This window comes from Helianthus annuus, chromosome 17 (genome assembly GCF_002127325.2).
Source record: "Helianthus annuus cultivar XRQ/B chromosome 17, HanXRQr2.0-SUNRISE, whole genome shotgun sequence".
In the NCBI taxonomy this organism is placed as follows: Eukaryota; Viridiplantae; Streptophyta; class Magnoliopsida; order Asterales; family Asteraceae; genus Helianthus; species Helianthus annuus.
Window position 1 is genome coordinate 162541916 of NC_035449.2, and position 11811 is coordinate 162553726.

Sequence of the window (11811 nt, forward strand, 5' to 3'; positions counted from 1 at the left end):
CAGATGGGTTGGGCCTTGTGTTGCCCGAAAATTGACCGGGAGGTCGTTCTTGCAACTGGCGTGCAATATCCCCAACTTGCCTTTGAAGGTCTAAGAAGCTTGAATGATTATTCTTTAAAAGCGTAGCGTGGTCCTCTAAGGTACGTTGGGTAGCCTGGTCCTTAACCAATAATTGGGAAAGAAGGTCCTCTATCCTAGACAAACTACCCCCTGACCCCTCACTCTTAGGTTGAACCTCTTGGTTTGACCCCTCACCTCTAAACTGCCCCCCTGAACCTGAACTAGCAAATTGACCTGTTTGACCCGACCCCCCACTAGAATAAAAACCTGGCCCCCTACTTTGGTATTGACCTGACGGAAAACCAGGGGGTTACCTGAGGAGCGATAATTATTAGCACGCCAATTAGAGTTACTATTGTTGAACGGGTTAGTTGGACCCCTATTTTGACCTGCTAAATACTCGACCTGCTCTAGGGTGATGGTTGGGCAATCTATGGTGTCATGTCCCCCTCTACAAACCTCGCATCTATCTACCTTCTTCTTAATTTCTAGCAACTCTTTGGTGATATAGTCAAGCTGAGATATTACCTTTGAGTCTGAAACGACTTGATTCACTTCTCGAGAAGATGAGGAGGTAATCACAGGATTGGAATTCCTGCCGGTAGCACTATGATCTATATCAGCATGAGCGAAGCTCTCAAAGAGGTCGTTGCAGTCAGCCACAGTTTTCTTTCCCATTAGGTGGCCTCCTGCGGATGTGTCGAATCGGGCCTTGCACTCAGGGGTAAGACCATTATAAAATTTTTCTACTAAGGCCCAATCCGACAGTCCATGTTGGGAACAACGCGAGAGCAATGTTTGAAACCTCTCCCATGCTAAGTGATAAGGTTCGTCAGGCTCCATTCTGAAGGAATGGATCTGATCTCGAAGGCGGGAGGCCTTCGCAGGTGGGAAATACTTAGCAAGGAAGGCATCTCTAAGTCCAGCCCAAGTGGTGTAAGTACCTGCCGGCTGCGAGTCAAGCCAGGTGGCTGCGCGGCCAGCAAGCGAAAAGGGGAAGACTTGGAGATAGCGGGCATCAAGATTCACACCTTCGATGCCGAAGGTGCTACACAGACGGGTGAGACGGTTGATATGTGCTGGCGCGTCTTCATCATCACGACCGTGAAACTGACAAGATTTGTTAATGGCAGTCATGATGTATGAAGGAATTTGCCAAGACTTATCATTGGTGATTTCAGGGAGGGTGATGGGTGAGTTTGCGGTAAAACCCGCGGTGGAACGCTGGTGGACAGTTTGGTTTTCGGCCATTTGGTGAACTGGTGGTGGACTAGGGTGACGGGAGGGTGGTGGGGAATTATGGGGTGATGACTTCGGGGTGAAGTCGTAGTTCGGTGGTTTAGATGGAAGTGTAGAGTCAGAAAGAGCTGAAGATGAAGTTGGGGGTTTTCGAACCTGAGGGATTGGTGTGGAGAAGGAAGACTTGTCAATTGGTGGCTTCACTGGTCCCTGCGAACGCGTGTGGGGCATGAACTGCAAAACCAAGAATAAAACAAGTAAGTCAACTCCAATAAAAGACTCAAAGAAATACGAAAAAGACACTAAAAGTACTTGGACTCCTACGACTCACAAACACACAAAAAGCACGTAACGATATCAGCTGAAATCCAAATTAAGCAATTAACGCAACTGCCAAGAGTCCCCGGCAACGGCGCCAAAAACTTGATGTGGAAAAAGTAGTTCAACTAATTAAACTAAAATTACCCTAAATTAAGACTCAAGTAATAAAAACCTAGACTCTTTAACCTGACTAAACTACTCACCGGCAAGTGTACCGGTCGACTCTAGCACAGAAAAGTAAGTCCGGATGTCGAACCCACAAGGACTCTATAAATTACGTTAACGACTCAACTTAGACTAGACACTGACACGACTAAACGAATATTGTGTTTGGGGGGGGTTGCTAAAATCCTAAAATTACGATTAAATTGAAATTAACTAAAACACGAACGAAAACTAGGGTTTTGATTCAGTTGAGATTAAGGACTACCTAGACTTGAATCCAGTTTAACTATGAATGGACTTCTAACGGTTTTATTGTTGTATGGAGCCGGGATCGAAATACTAAACCTTAAGGTATTTCAATGCTAAGACTTCCCGACCCTTCTCAGGAAGAAACCTAGGAAACCCTACAAGGCTGTTATGATTACCGACTGTTAGATTTCCTCTCAGTCCTCTAACGACTCTAAAAGTGCCCTAATATGACTATCTACCTCTCAGCGCGATAATCTAAGGCAATTCTAGGTTCTGACTTGGTTTACTAGACACAACTGCAATTAGGGAACTAACTTCGACTTCTCTCAAAATCTAATTTAGCTATATATTGCACCGCGACCTAATAACTAACTCGAGCCTCTCAGCGACAAGTTAAGCAGAATATTTACTTCTAATTATATTTTAGTTACTGTTTCTAAGGCTATCGGCCGATTTACCCAAAGATCACCCGAACCCGCAAGGATGCAAATAATCAACACAGATTTATTATGTGATAAAGACCGTCACTAAAATCTATGTGAAACAGCAAATAATCCACAATCAAAAGTAAATACGCATGTGCACCAAATCAGAATATCTAGAACACGTTACTTTCAAAATCAATCCATAGTCAAACAATAAAAACCGTTAAAAGATCCAAACTTTCATCAAACCATCATCTAGTCTAGGTAGTATCTAGGGTTTAGCCAAGAAACATGATGTCTAACATAAACAAATCAAATTCAAAACAAGAATTCATTATCAAAGTATCGAAACAAGAAAATAGTGAAAACCGGGAGATAAGACCCGAACAATCTTCTTTCCTACGCTCCGTGCTTCAACCTGATGATTCTTGCAAGCTAAATCACCTCGAAAAACTCGAAAATCTGCTCTCAAAGTCGCCTAGGGTTTCTTGGTTCGTGTGTTGTATCATAATGATGATTATTATTCCTTTTATATCAAACCCTAGTCGATCCTCCAATCAGGCGCATCAGTCATGCCAGTCGCGTAGCGCGACTGGTCTCCTCTTTACCTTAGCGCTACGCGAGTGACCATTTTTCACAGAATGTTTACTTCCAAGCTCAGCTCCAATCTCCAAAAACTTCAAAATTATTCTAACACTTTTATACATTGGCTCCGGAACTTGACGTTTGACACTTTAGCTCGGTTTTGCTCCAATTTCAGCATTTTATGTATCAAGACCTGGAAAACGCAATGTAGATCAATAGCACGCAATTCTAAACTAAACTAAGCTAAAAATAACGATAAAACGTACAAACTATACACGATAAAAGTATGTATTTTGCAATACATCAAGGGGCGATCCACACACATAGGTAGGGGTGTATTGTTCCGGTACTCTGCCGAAGTGCTGTCTGATCGTGTAAACTTGCAAGAAATCAATACAACAGCAATATTAAAGTGAATACAGCGTGAATAGCACCGAATTATTAGTATCCGCCTCTTAATTCGGATACGAACTTCTCTGAACGACTCAAACAGGTCAGAAAACGATCCTACAAAAATTAAAATTAAAATGTCAACCGTTTTGTGACCGAGTGTTTTTCCATAGTCGATGTGTTGCACACATCATCAACTTGGTGGTGCAAGACGAACTAAATGTCCAAGGAATAAAAGACGTAAAAGAAAATTTTAAAGTGATGTTACGTGAAGTTTTTAGTACAATTAAAAAAAGATATACACAATATAGAAAATTATTTAAACAAACGAATTCCACCTTTTTAGGTTCAAATTGGGATGAACCTACTAGGTAGAACTCGACGTGGAAGATGTTTAACTCCGCCATAAGACAGAGATACTTCACAACTTTCCACCAATGACCTTGTCCAAAAGGGTTGGGCTTTACAAGTTTTTGATAATATAAGTTGGGATATAATTGAAAAATTAACCAAAATGCTTGGAGTTTTTAAAACAACAACTACGTGTTTAGACTGCGGGGTATGGTGGGGCTTGGGTTGGGGGTGGGTTGGGGCAATTGCTGACATGTGGATGTTAACCCAAACCCAAGTTTTAATGGGGTATGGTGGGGCTTGGGTTGGGCGTGGGTTGGGCCGGCGTGGCCTAGCCACATCACCATTTTTTTAATATATATTTAAATTAATTAAAAACATATTTTTTTTAAATACATAAACAAACATAATAATTATTAAAATAAAAAACAATCATTCTTCGTCGTCTTCGTCGTCTTCGTCGTCTTCGTCGGTTTCGAACCCAGGAATCGTTGAAACATGTTCCACCAAATCAGATCGAAGGTTGTGAGGTAACCCGTTCACGAGCGATGTACCTTCTTCTACGTTTAGGTTGTTGACTCTCTTCCTCCTCCTCTTTGTTTTCAATGATAACTTTCACCACCGTCGCGATCGTTTGTAGAAATATTTCCGCCCCATCGTCAGATGATGATGACGATTCAGTATAACTTGAAGAACTCATGGCGAGATTGTGTTTTATGTGTTTGATTTTGTGTGAGAAAAATGATAAATATTGTAAAGTATTTATAAAGGAAGAAAATTAATTTTTTTTTAAAATAGACCAACGGCTAGCCCAACGGCTAGCCTGGTTTGGCCATTCACAACCCGCCATGTCAGCTTGGCCAGACCGCCCCACGCCCGGCTTGAAACCCATGCCCCAAGGGCCACGCCGAAACCCATGCCCACCCGGGGTGGTGGCTTGGGCGTTTTCCCCCTACCCACGCCCAAACTCCCGCCCCATACCCCGCAGTCTTATTGGGAGTTTATTATCACACTTCTTTGATACTTCAACAAATATATCTAATGTGTAACAAGTTAAAAGAATTTGAATATTCCGGCCCCCTTTTTGAACAAATGATTTTACCAATGAGAGAAAAATTTAAAAATATTTTAAAGAAATACCTCTCGTTGTTATTTGTGCCTCCGCCATAAACCCAACCATTAATGTTACCGGCGTTGAAACTTCAATTGAAGTGATAGTTGCATAGTTGATGATTTAATTTTGCACGAGGAGGACCCTTTCTTTTCTCGAAATGCAAAAAAAAAAAAAAAGATTTTAACACGATGTTTGATCATTATTTAAATAAATATGGTTCTAAATCAAACATACACGAATCAATGGCATTGGGTTCAAGCGGTGGTAGTACAAGTAGGAACCCGATGTTAAATTTATATAATACTTTAAGAAACGAAAATAGTAATCGGGCTCGGGGAAACACACCAAGTAGCGAGCTCGGGAGGTATATTGGAATCGACTTTATTTCCACTTTAAAACAAGAAGAATTTGAAAACTTTAATATCTTGGATTGGTGGCAAAGGAGGGAATCCCAATATCCCGTTCTAGCAGCCATGGCCCGTGACTTACTAACCGTCCAAGCTCCCACAGTAGCCTTGGAATCTGCTTTTTCTCTTAGTGGTAGGGTTTTATCTATTTGAAGAACGAAGCTCACACCTGAATCTATAGAAATGTGCATTTGCTTGAAGGATCATTTGGATGCAGCGGAACATGTACAAGATGTTGCAAAGCTCGAAGGTGAACTCGACATTGAACAAGAAATCCATGAGTATGAAGTAGATCAAGAAGCGATGACTCCACTATCCGACAAAGAAAAAACTTATGAAGAATGAACCAAGTATGAAGACTACTACTATGAAAGAAAAAGAAGATGACTACAACGAAGACATTTATGAATTATGTATCAAATAAAAAAAAATACATTTATGGTTTTATTATCTTTTTGTTATGTTTTTTTAATGAATTGATGTTTTTTTACGAATCTTTGCTTTTATGAATTATGTATCAAATAAAAAATATATTGATGTTCTTTTACGAATCTGTGTTTTTTTAATTTTAAAATATCCGAAATCCGGATTTTTATTGGATTTTTAAAAAAATCCGGATTCTTCAATCCGATCCGGATGCTATAGGATCGACCTTTTGGAACCATGGATTCGGAAAAAATTCGATCCGGGTTTTTTTGAAACCGGTTTTGACCGAGAGTTGACTTATCTGGATCTGATAAAATCCGATCCGGTTTTTAAAATTATCCGATTTGTGCACCTCTAATTTACATAAAACGTAGATCAACTGAAAACCTACATAAAAATAAGCATGAAAACTAATTATATTTGACCTAACATATTTCCAAAGAAAATTTACGTCGAAAGGTAAACCAACTTGAATTTATACCGACAAGTGCAAAAAAATAAGCACGTAGGAAATTAGTGTTTTTTAATTTAAATATAGGGTACAACGCGTTGTGGCGGTATCGAAACGTCAAGTGACTCGAATTTATATCATCTAATGAAAACGTATTATATTTGGCCCGACTCGTTTCCGAACAAAATTTATGTCAGAACGTAGACTAGCTAAAAAACGTACACGAAAATAATAATGAAAACGTATTATCTTTGACCCAACTCGTTTTCGAGAAAAAATAAAATTTATGTCAAAACGTAGACCAACTTGAATTTATATCGACAAATACATAAAAACAAACACGTAAAACTCAATTACAAAGTCTTTAAAATGTTAAGGTTTTGCAATTATCAATGCTAAAAGCTGTGAAGTAAAACTATAAAAAAGGACGAAAACCAAAAAAAAATAAAAAAATAAAACACTGTTCAGAACAACTTCCTAATTGTAATTGTAGGGAGGAAATGACGTATCTGTTTTAAAAATATTTATAATTATAATTATAATACTAGTTTGGCTTTAAATGTGTAGTGTTTTATTTGTAGGAAATTATACTTTGAATATGTTATGTTTAGAAATTGTCATTGTTTGTAACGAACCCTGCTACATTGCCACGGATACTAATTCTAATTTCTTTTTACACTTGCATCTCTTTAACCTTAATCAGGTTTGTTTTTCCTTTAACCAATTTACGTTTGCCCCTAAATTTAATAAATTTATTATACAATCCTTGAACTTTAATTAGTTATTTATTTACTTACATTACAATCCATCACCTTCAATAAAGTGAACTACACTTGGTGTACTTCAATCGATTTCTTTTTGCTTTTCTTATGTTTTTCTTTTATCTCATCATTTTCATACATTTAAGTCTTTTTTTCTTTTCTTTTTAATTATATCGAACTTTTACATTCAGACGCATTTACTCAAGGATGTTTGGCAACATTTGAATGGTTAATTGCTGAACCAGTAAGAGGTCTGAACTATTAAGGGGCTGTTTGGCAATATCTGAATGGTTAAATGTTGAATCAGTAAGAGGTCTGAACCATTAAATGCTTAACCAGTAAGAGGTCTGAACCATTAAGAGCCTGTATAATGCTTAACCGTTCAAAGGAAAATGTCTGACCAATTCAAATTAGAGGTCTTAACCATTCAGACTCTGTATAAATCTTAACCATTCAGAGGCAAATGTCTGAACCATTCAGATATCTGCTCGTGAAACAAACAGTCTGAACCATTAAGTGCTGAACCAGTAAGTGGTCTGAACTATTAAGAGTCTCATTAAGAGGTAAACAAACAACCCTAAGTGTTGAACCCGTAAGAGGTCTGAACCATTAAAAGATAGTATAAAGCTTAACCGTTCAGAGGCAAATGTCTGACCAATTCAGATTAGAGGTCTTAACCATTCAGACTCAGTATAATGCTTAACCATTCAGAGGCAATTGTCTGAACCATTCAGACATCTGCTCGTGAAACAAACAGCCTGAACCATTAAGTGTTGAACCAGTAAGAGGTCTAAATCATTAAGAGCCTCATTAAGAGGTAAACAAACAGCCCCGTAGTCGTGCAACTTGCTTATTTGAATGTGTTAAAAAATTTCCTCTTTCTATCGTCGTTTTGACGTCAATTTTTACGTGGGTTTTGTTATCGTTTTGACTTGGTTATTCTTTACGATAATGTTTTACGCTTTGTCTAAATGATGTGTTGCAAAACACCATCATTTATCTATGTATTTTGTATATTTTTAAATAGGTTTTAATTATTTTTTGGTAATTTTAGGCTTTTATTATTATTATTATTATTATTATTATTATTATTATTATTATTATTATTTGAACGGCAAATTTGAATCACTGGTGGCCACTGGAATATCATTGTGACACTGATCATATCCATCTCCACTAGGCAATAATGCTTATACACCAATTCAGGAGTAAACCCAATAAATCTGAAAAAAAAAATCCCTTGTAGAAATCCAACCTGGACCTAATGATACATAAGCTTTATCTCGCCTCCACGATTCCACTAGACTAGTATTTTAAACAGATCCCAATGCAATAAGGAAATAAAAACAAGCTAAATGTTTTAATTAATTAATTAAAAGAAAAAAAATAAAGAATTTCAGAAAGAATGAAGTGCATGATCCTACGTAAACAATAAATGATCATTTATTATTGTAAACTACAAATTAATTAGTTGCAAAATACTTATTTTTTGAACGACAGATCTGGATAACTGAAGTATCACATAATGCCTATACGCTAATTTAGAAGAAAACCTAATAAATATGAGAAAACCCCTTTATAAGAATCAAACCAGGACCTATTAGACTCAAAGCATTATCCCACCCTAAAATGCCACTAAACTATAAATCCATTTGCTACTTGCAAAATACATGATACTAATTTATCGGCATGATCCATTTATTTGTCGTGATTTGCAGCTTACGAAGAGAAATGTTGATTGGGCCACAAAAGAAAGAAAGTTGGTCAAACAACAAAAGCCCACAAAGAATTAGGCTATGGGGTGTGAGGGTCATGGATTAGAACATTATTTTCACATAGGACCACTAATTAAATAGTATACACCCCCCTCCTCCCTCCTTAATTGATAGTGGTTCCCATGAATTAAACCACGATTACCATGACCCTCCCATTTGATAATTTTAAGACAAATATATTAAAAAAACAAAGGAGATAGTGGTTTGGGTCATGACCACACCCTTAGGGTAGTGGTTTTGGATGGTGGATTAAAGATAGATGACATGATGCCTATGTGGAAGGTCATGGTGGTCATGACCACACCCTATAGCCTTAGAGGTCACAAAATTAAGAGAGGTTATGACATCAGTCCGCACGAGAACAATTAAATAAAAGATTTGTGACCACAATTATTTTTTGAACGAGAATTTTCTTTATTTATGTCGTTTATGGAACTTAAACCTAAGACCTTTCCTTTTTAAGGTGTTTAAAGGTATTGTCTTTGCCAATAGACCACCACCCCATTAGCGACCACAATTATTAATCATTAGGAATCTTGACTAGTGGTATTTATTTACATATTATTAACTAGGAACATGTTAGTGAAAGGAGGTGTTGTACCCTATATTTTGAGGGTTTTAAAAAAAATGACATTACACTTTTAGCCAATAACTCTTTGATTTTTTTTTTTTACTTTCAATCAAAAGTTTTCATCTTTCTCTATTTAACCTCACAATTTTTTTACTTTCAACTTTGGTCCTCTATACTTTATATACTCCACAAAACTTTCGTTTTACGTTTCATTATAAATTGTACGAGTTAACGCGGCGCAAGGTACGTGTGTGGTTCAACGTTTTTTACATTTTGTTTTACACTATGCTCTAAATTTTGTAAGTTAACATAGTGCAACGGTGCGTGTGTGGTTCAACGTTTTTACATCGTCTATTTTTTCTTGTTTGATAGGTTTTGTCGCAACGTGCGGGTCCTGAATCGACTTAGTTATTATTTTCTATTTTTTACGTTTCGGTCTAATTTATCCGCATTAACATGTCACAACTTCAATGTTGGTAGTCGCTGGTGATGATGTGACATTAATGCTATTTGTCACGGTTTTACGTCCCCGCCACAACGCAGGAGAGGGACCGACGACGGCTTAGTTCAAAAACAGAACAGTAGGTGGCACGCAAGACTTGGACGGAACTCGGAAGAAAACAAATTAATTTGGTCGGTCACTCATCAACGCAGACCATATTGGGCCATTATCATGATCCGCCAATGGGGCAGTTCGTAAAAAAAAAACTGTATATGATGGAAACTCTAATACCGTATGGATCATTTTTTGATATTTACACATCATATATACTCATACGGAAGCAACATCCATACGATCCAGAAGTTATTTTAAATAACCGGTTCCGGTTATGGAACTGGTTTCGGTTTCTCGTTCTAAGGGTTGGAACCGGTTATTGCTATAACCGGTTCGGTTCCGGTTATTTGACCAAAAAAATCCTACCCTGTGTGCCGGTTCGTAAGAAACCGGGTATTAAAATAGCCTATTTTCGGGTTTTTATACCCTATTTTTGAGTTTTTTAGTTCTATATTTTCGTATTTTTTAATACTCTTGCGTTTTTTAATATCTTATTTTCTCGTATTTTTTGTTTATTTCCGAGCGTTGACAATGACCGCAAGACAAACACCGGTTGAGATATGGCGGTATGTATTATATGTCCACTTTATCGATTCCAGTTTTTATATTCGTTGATCACGATATGGCGTTATGCAATATATGTCCATTTTATCGAACATGGCGGTATGTATTATATGTCCCCTTTTCTAACCTCTGATAAGTTTGATTATTATATTTTGGTCGTTTGAAGGAGGAAAGATGGATATACTACTGTAATACATTTCTTTTAAAATAGAAAAACCTTTTTAAACCAATCCGACCCGACCCGAAACCCGTCCTGACCCGAAACCCGAGTCTACCCGAACCCGTTTCCACCGAACCAAAACAACCTTTTTCTTAATTGACCCGTTTTGACCCGAACCCGTTTTAACCTGAACCCGTTTTGACCCATGACCCGACCCGACCCGTTTGTCAGGTCTAGAAATGATCATTAATTTCAAGATTGGAATGGAATATGGTAAAGAACACAACATGAATATGGTGATAAACAGATTGCTATAGAACCAAAAACTATGGGAGCTTGGGGATTGTGCAGAATAAGGTAAGGCAAAAATTGGTTTATTTGTGTATTTTAATTCTATCATTTTTTTGCAGGCTCACTATTTTTCTAAATATATGATGATATCAACAGGGGAATGTATGAGATTGTCAAATGCTACATCAACAAAATGGTTGAAAGTGCAGTTGGTTATTCTAAATGCCGTTAAAAATATGTGGATATTGAGAAGCGGAAGTCAGAGCACCTGGAACGTGTTAGTATCCTCAACAATGACGGACGCCAGATGGCAGTTAGCAAGTTAAGACATTTTGTTTATATTTCTTTTTTCAATTTAGTTTATTGTAGACACATATTAGCTATGAGATGGGAGGCACACATATGCAGTCTTTGATGAATCATGGTCCGATCTTACCGAAGTTCTCTATTCTAGGTACTTGACCATATTGTACACTATATATGTACATCTGTGTATGCAAGGTTGTTTAACGGGTCGAACCCAACACGAATCAAAACTAAAAAAGTATCGATGATAGTGTCATTTTCTCATGGCTACAATCAGTTTGTTAATATTGCAAACAATCGCTTTGTATCAACTCTGTTGTGTAAAATCTGTCCCGCGGCAACGCACGGGTTTCCCACTAGTATATACTCATACGGAAGCAACATCCATACGATCCAGAAGATATTTTAAATAACCGGTTCCGGTTATTGTGACAACTCGAACTTTAGACCTATCATTGTGTAACATACGTGAACGTGTTATGATTTTACAAACTGTGATGCTATTGAATGTTATGATGTTATGTGCCTTATGTGTGTATGTATGTTATGTGTACACGAACCCAAACTACACACTAAAACCCGATTGCACAATCTAACCGGTCACACAAGCCCTTTGGGCCACACTTTGAAACCGGATTCCATTA

The 11811-nt window shown here is 37.6% G+C and overlaps 1 long non-coding RNA gene across 1 annotated transcript; it reads left to right on the forward strand.

The window, feature by feature from the left end:
• The first annotated feature begins 10363 nt into the window (after positions 1 to 10363).
• Positions 10364 to 11478, forward strand: LOC110922321. Its single transcript, XR_002583070.2, has 3 exons — positions 10364 to 10412; positions 10802 to 10927; positions 11018 to 11478. It is a non-coding gene; the product is annotated as an uncharacterized LOC110922321 (long non-coding RNA).
• Positions 11479 to 11811: the final 333 nt, after the last annotated feature.